The sequence below is a fragment of the Anopheles marshallii genome (genome assembly GCF_943734725.1).
Source record: "Anopheles marshallii chromosome X unlocalized genomic scaffold, idAnoMarsDA_429_01 X_unloc_184, whole genome shotgun sequence".
In the NCBI taxonomy this organism is placed as follows: Eukaryota; Metazoa; Arthropoda; class Insecta; order Diptera; family Culicidae; genus Anopheles; species Anopheles marshallii.
Window position 1 is genome coordinate 10,001 of NW_026525762.1, and position 7,500 is coordinate 17,500.

A 7,500-nucleotide genomic window follows, 5' to 3' on the forward strand; every position below is an offset into this window, starting at 1 on the left:
TCAGCCGATGGTGCCAGGTTCTTAATGCTCAGATATTCATGGAAGAACCCATGGCCGGAGAGGAGCTGTGCGAGATGAAACGTCATCTCTCCGTGCCGCCGGTTCTTCCATGTCGCCAGGTCCGGGATGAGGCGGTGCGTCCATCTGGTGTAGCGGCTCTCAGGCTCCAGCTGGTCCCACTGCCGCTGCCACTCGGCGATCGTGCTGTTCCGCTCCTCGGTGCGCAGTTCGCGTAAGCTCGCTCCCGTCGCCTGATGCCGCTGGTGGCAGCGAGCGTCCTCCTTCACCTGCAGCACGATCGGGATGACGCTGGCGAGCACCGTTGCCACCTCATACCGCACTGTGACGAAGGTGCGGGCAACTGGCCGTGCGTAGATTCCTTGTACGCGGTTCAGCTGCCTTCGGCACGCCTGCAGCTGGACGGCCTCGTGCCATATCGGCGCCGCGTAGCGAAGGACAGAGTCCACCACCGATGCCAGGAGGCGCCGCTTCGCGCACTTGGGCCCGCCGTGGTTGCGGAGCAGCCTGGAGATGGCCTGAGCCACACGGAGCGCTTTCGACGTAGCATGCTCGACGTGTGGCTTCCACGACAAGTGGTCCTCGAGGATGACCCCGAGGTACTTTATCGTGCGGGTCGGCATCCTCTCCACCCCGTTGACGCGCACCGGGACACGGGTGTTGTCTCTCCGCATTGTCGAGACGATGACCAGCTCGGTCTTGGCCGGAGCAAGCTCCAGGTGGTGTAGCGCCATCCACGAGCTGATCATTGTGATTGCCGTCTCTGCAAGCTGTGCCGCCGCCTGTGGTGTTGTTCCGCTCGCCAGTACGACAATGTCGTCCGCAAACCCGATCACTTCGGCGCCCTCAGGCAGCTCCAGCCGAAGCACGCCGTCGTACATCGCGTTCCACAGGGTCGGGCCCAGGATTGAGCCCTGTGGAACGCCCGCCGTGACCGTACGACGCACTGGCCCCTCGCTGGTCTCGTACACCAGCCTCCTCTCAGAAAAGTAGCTGCGCAATATTTTCTGGAGGGCTGCAGGGACCATCAGCTTCTGCAGGGCAACCGCGATCGCCTTCCAGCTGGCAGAGTTAAAGGCGTTCCTGACGTCCAGTGCTGCCACCACCAGACATCGAGGATCCCGCTGGTTGGTGCGGTGAAACGTCCTCGCGTGTTGTCCTCGCTCTATCACCCGCTCGATGGCCTGAAGCGTGGAGCGACCGCGCCGGAACCCGTACTGCCTTGCTGACAGGCGAGGAGCATCGCTGTCCTCCAAGTGGTCGTTCAGCCGATCTAAGATCAGCCGTTCGAACCCCTTGGCGACTGCTCCCAGCATTAGCAGCGGGCGGTGCGACGACGGATCGCCCGGCGGCTTACCTGGCTTCGTGACCAACACAAGGCGTGCCTCCTTCCATGCCGCAGGAAACTCCCCTCGCTCGAGCAGCTGATTGTACACCTTGGCGAAGACCTCCGGGTGCTTCCGCATTGCCGCCTTCACTGCGGCATTCGGGATACCGTCCAGCCCTGGCGCCTTGGAGGTGGCCATCCGCTCAGCCAGCGAAAGAATTTCCGAGCTCGTGACCGGCCTCAGAGCTTCATGTGAGGCGGTGCACGCGTCGATTTCAGGCCACTCGAACGCTGGGTGCTCCGGGAACAGGGCGTCGACGATCGGGCCGAGAACGGCTCGGTCCGTTTCCGGTGGCGCCCGGCTTCGCAGCTTCGCTCGCACGATCTTATAGCCAAGACCGAACACTTCCGCCTCGACGCCGTCTATCAGCTCCTGGAGGCAGCTCTCCTTGCTGGACTGGATGCCGGCCTTCAGCAAGCGTCGGCAGTCTTGCAGCTTTCCCGACGTCACGTCCCGCTCCGACGGTTGGGCCCGGTGATGTGCTATCTCCGCTGCCTCACACTCCTCTCTCAGGCGTTCGATTTCTGGAGACCACCAGTACACCTGGGGCTTGCGGTGGTAGGTAGCCCCGTGTACCCTCTCCATAATCTCGTCGCACGCTCGAGTGAGTCCACCGACCAGCCCCTCCGGAGTGTCGACATGTCCGAAGTGGCCGTGCGTGAGTGCGACGTCGAAGCACTGCCGGTCGAACTGCTTCGTCTTCCAGCGCGTCCCGGCGTGCCTGGCTGTCCCGTCGTTGGCTGTTGCTCGGCTTCGGTGCTGCTGGCCACGTCGCTGGGGGCGCTGTCCAGGAACGTCCACCCCGAACTCGATGTATGCATGATCACTGCCTGAGAAGCGGTTAAGCACGCGCCATGAGTCCGGCCGTGCGATGAGCTGACTGGCAAAGGAGACGTCAACGACGCTTTCCCGTGCAACCCCGTTGCCCCTGAACGTGGGCGCGTTGCCACGGTTCAGCGTCTGCAGTGCCAGCTGCTCCACCACATGCAGGAGCTCCTGCCCCTTCCGGGTGGTGCGCGCACTCCCCCACTCCTCGTTCCAGGCGTTGAAGTCCCCGGCCAGGACTGATGTTGCGTGTCCGACCAGCGACACCTCCACCGCACCGAGGAAGCTTTCGAAGTCTTCGATGCCGCTGCTGGGTGGCACGTAGCAGCTGGCGAACGTTACTCCCGCTATGGTGGCCACCACGAGTCCCGGGACGACGCTCCCCCAAAGCCGTTGAATAGGGTACGCCCCTGTTGCTATTATCGCCACGCTCTGTTCCGCATCGATGGCCCACCGCGGATCATCCCGAGGTGGTCGATATAGTTCGCAGGCGAGCACCACCTGAGCCCCTAACTCGCGAGCCGTCTGCAGCATGAGGTCTTGGGCTGCCCGGCTTCGCCCGAGGTTCACTTGCAGCACTTTTAGCGCCGGCACGTCGGATGCCCGACCGGGTGCGGGCCGCTGCACACGACGCAGCGCACCTCCGCCGTGCAGCTCTTCGCCTGGTGATCCGGCTTCCCGCAGCGAATGCAGCTTGTCGAGCGGTCCACTTCGCTCCTGCACGCAGCTCGGACGTGCCCCATCTCGAGGCACTTGTAGCACCGTTGCTGACGCGCCTGCAGAGGAGCCACCTTCCGGATCAGACACGATGTGTATTTGATCTTGACGCTCTTGTCGACCAGACCCTCCGCAGCCCTGGCTGTTACGCGGGCTATCGCCACTTTCGTGCCGTCCCAGGCAGGTCGCAGGCGAACCGATGTCTCCTCCACCTCGCATTGGCACAGGTTGGTCAGCGCCATCGCCACATCGGTCTCCTTCGCTAAAGGGTCGACAGCGTCCAACCGGATTTCGACCATAGGCGTGACCAGCCGAGCTGAGGCCGGCCGTTCTGCCTTTGCGCAGACCTGCTTGATGCACTGCAGAACTTCTGCAGCGTCCGCGCTCTCCTTCAGCTCCATGACAAGCCTGGAGCGTGTGGTGCGTCGCCCGACGCCTAGGGCCTCAGCATGTTTCTCCATTTCTGGAGCTGTTCGGACAGCCTGGTACACCTCCGTCCAGGTTTGTCCCTCAGCTGGGGCGATTTCAATAGCGTCCGGCTTGGTTTTTCGCTGCCGCTGACGCCGACCTCCTCGTTGTGCTCCAGGCTGGCTACCCCGGGCCTGTTGTCCCTGATGTTGCTGGGGCTGCTGCTTAGACGGTCCTGCGATCGGCTGTCGCTGAACCGCTGCCCGTTGCGGTAGTTGCGGCCACTGCTGCTGCTGTTGCTGCGGCTTGTTCCCCGGTTGCCGGGCCGGCTTACGACGCACCACTTCAGCCCAGGAGCCGCCTTCCGGGTCTGAAAGCGGAGCTGCCGTTGCCGACACCGCTCCCTGCTGTCGCTGTTGCTGCTGCTGCTCACGACGTTGCTGCTGCTGCTGCTGCTGCTGCTGTTGCTGCTGCTGCTGCTGCCACTGCTGCTTCTGGCTGCCTCCATAGCCCAGCGTCTGTGCAAGGAGCTCTTGGAAGCTGGCTCGCTCCTCCCTCAGCTCGTTGCGCAGGCGCTCAATGTCTTCACGAGCCAGCGTCTCGCGCATCCGGGCTTCCTCTCGGGCCAGCTGCAAATCTTGCCGGGCCTGCACAGCATTTGTTTCCAACTGCTGCCGGAGCATCTGGATCTCCTGTTGCAGACCCACGATCGTCGCTCGCAGCTGCTCGTTGGTGAGCGACGTCTCATTGAGGAGCTGTCTCAGCTCCGACATTTCCGGGGACTGCTGCTTCGCTCCCGGAACAGATGTTCGTGTAAGAGCCACTCGCGGCTCCAGAATAGTGGAGAGCTTCGCCGGCCTCTCCTCCGTTGACTCCGTCCTGGAACGGAGGGTTCGCCCCGTCGACGACATCTCCACCTCTCACTGTTACGGGTGAGGGTGGAGGGGGGGGGGGAGTCGGGGGAGGTGTTCTCCCCGACTCGCGGCGACGTAGCGCGTTGATTGACTCCCCACACGTTAAAATCGCTCTTCGCACCGGCCTTTTCCCTCCTGTAGGGGAGGGGGTAAATGGGAGGGGGAAGGGGGGGTGGCGGTCCGCTGCCTCTCGCCGAGACCTTTCCAACGATGCCTCGGGCGTGTCCCTAGCCCAAAGGATGGCCGAGTAATCACACTTTTAAGGATTTTACACTAAGTCTGATAAGTGCATAAATAGTTATCAGACTACTTATCAAACTTTTCACTCCTTCGTAGCTCCGCGAGTTTTAGTCCGAATCGCACGCGCGAGGGCTCGATCGACGGGGATTTTTGCCCCCCGTCGAGACACGTTTAAACGAAATAACGCCTTGGTACAAACTTTCGTACTTACTTAAGAAAAACCGGTCCCGACACACCGGAAACACGAAAATGTCTAAGTTTGGGGGCCTATATCTCAGCGAGTTTTGCACGTATGGAAACAGTAGACCCCTCAAACGAAGCGCACTGTTCTCACTAAGCGTTTCGCACTATTTTCGTACCGTTGAATTCGCCTAAGGGGGGGCAAAATCTACCGGAACCGAAAAACTACGGTTTTTCGGGCACCACTTCCGGTAGACCGCACACAGACGCGCTCACAAGGTCTCAATGGATGCGTCTTGTCAAGACCTTTCCACCGATACCCCAAACGTCCCGATCCGACCACCCTACACCTTATTAAAAAAAGAAAGGTGGTCCACGAAAAACTCCCCCCCCTTAAGGGGTGGGGGGGTGAAATTTGGGTGGGGGGTCGGCGGCCAGGATCGGGGGCCGGACACGTGAAATCGAAGCCCTGGCACGCGTGGCCTGGCTGATACGGCCGATTTTCACTCCAAACACTCGCACACACGCACGCACACAGAAACACACGGTACTCGGCCAAGAACGCGCAACCGAACAGCTGTCCCATACAAAATGTATGGGAACGAAAGACGCCGGAAATCGCCAAAACCTCCAACTTTGGAAGCCTATAACTCCGCAACGGTTCGTCGCACAAAAATGTTAGACCACTCTATCGACGCGGGATATTCTCACTTATAGTCCTCAAGTGTTTTTAAGATCACTAACGCACTTTTTGGGGGGTAAAACGGTCCCCCACCAAAAACTCACAGTTTTTCAAGTGCCACTTCCGGTGTAACGCACACACACACACATACAAAATTTTGTAAGATGCGTCTTACCGAGACGCATCCAACGACACCTTAATCGTCCGGATCGGTTCACAATTCGCCTTAATATTCAACAAAAACCTGCCCACGAAAAACTCCCCCCCCTTAAGGGGTGGGGGGGTGAAATTTGGGTGGGGGGTCGGCGGCCAGGATCGGGGGCCGGACACTTGAAACCAAAGCCCTGGCACGCGTGGCCTGGCTGATACGGCCGATTTTCACTCCAGACACTCGCACACACGCACGCACACAGGAACACACGGCAAACGGAAAGTGCCTTAAATCGTGCACTTTGCCAAAAAGTTACACTTTTCGGTGCGCTTGCACCGGGCTTTACCGTTATGTTCTTCAGCACACTCGCGGCGACAACGCCAGATCGGGCGCAAACCGGTACTTTGCACTGACGTCACACGCGACGACACACGGTACTCGGCCAAGAACGCGCCACCGAACAGCTGTCCCATACAAAATGTATGGGAACGAAAGACGCCGGAAATCGCCAAAACCTCCAACTTTGGAAGCCTATAACTCCGCAACGGTTCGTCGCACAAAAATGTTAGACCACTCTATCGACGCGGGATATTCTCACTTATAGTCCTCAAGTGTTTTTAAGATCACTAACGCACTTTTTGGGGGGTAAAACGGTCCCCCACCAAAAACTCACAGTTTTTCAAGTGCCACTTCCGGTGTAACGCACACACACACACATACAAAATTTTGTAAGATGCGTCTTACCGAGACGCATCCAACGACACCTTAATCGTCCGGATCGGTTCACAATTCGCCTTAATATTCAACAAAAACCTGCCCACGAAAAACTCCCCCCCCTTATGGGGTGGGGGGGTGAAATTTGGGAGGGGGGTCGACGGCCAGGATCGGGGGCCGGACACTTGAAGCCAAAGCCCTGGCACGCGTGGCCTGGCTGATACGGCCGATTTTCACTCCAGACACTCGCACACACGCACGCACACAGAAACACACGGTACTCGGCCAAGAACGCGCAACCGAACAGCTGTCCCATACAAAATGTATGGGAACGAAAGACGCCGGAAATCGCCAAAACCTCCAACTTTGGAAGCCTATAACTCCGCAACGGTTCGTCGCACAAAAATGTTAGACCACTCTATCGACGCGGGATATTCTCACTTATAGTCCTCAAGTGTTTTTAAGATCACTAACGCACTTTTTGGGGGGTAAAACGGTCCCCCACCAAAAACTCACAGTTTTTCAAGTGCCACTTCCGGTGTAACGCACACACACACACATACAAAATTTTGTAAGATGCGTCTTACCGAGACGCATCCAACGACACCTTAATCGTCCGGATCGGTTCACAATTCGCCTTAATATTCAACAAAAACCTGCCCACGAAAAACTCCCCCCCCTTAAGGGGTGGGGGGGTGAAATTTGGGAGGGGGGTCGGCGGCCAGGATCGGGGGCCGGACACTTGAAACCAAAGCCCTGGCACGCGTGGCCTGGCTGATACGGCCGATTTTCACTCCAAACACTCGCACACACGCACGCACACGGAAACACACGGCAAACGGAAAGTGCCTTAAATCGTGCACTTTGCCAAAAAGTTACACTTTTCGGTGCGCTTGCACCGGGCTTTACCGTTATGTTCTTCAGCACACTCGCGGCGACAACGCCAGATCGGGCGCAAACCGGTACTTTGCACTGACGTCACACGCGACGACACACGGTACTCGGCCAAGAACGCGCCACCGAACAGCTGTCCCATACAAAATGTATGGGAACGAAAGACGCCGGAAATCGCCAAAACCTCCAACTTTGGAAGCCTATAACTCCGCAACGGTTCGTCGCACAAAAATGTTAGACCACTCTATCGACGCGGGATATTCTCACTTATAGTCCTCAAGTGTTTTTAAGATCACTAACGCACTTTTTGGGGGGTAAAACGGTCCCCCACCAAAAACTCACAGCTTTTCAAGTGCCACTTCCGGTGTA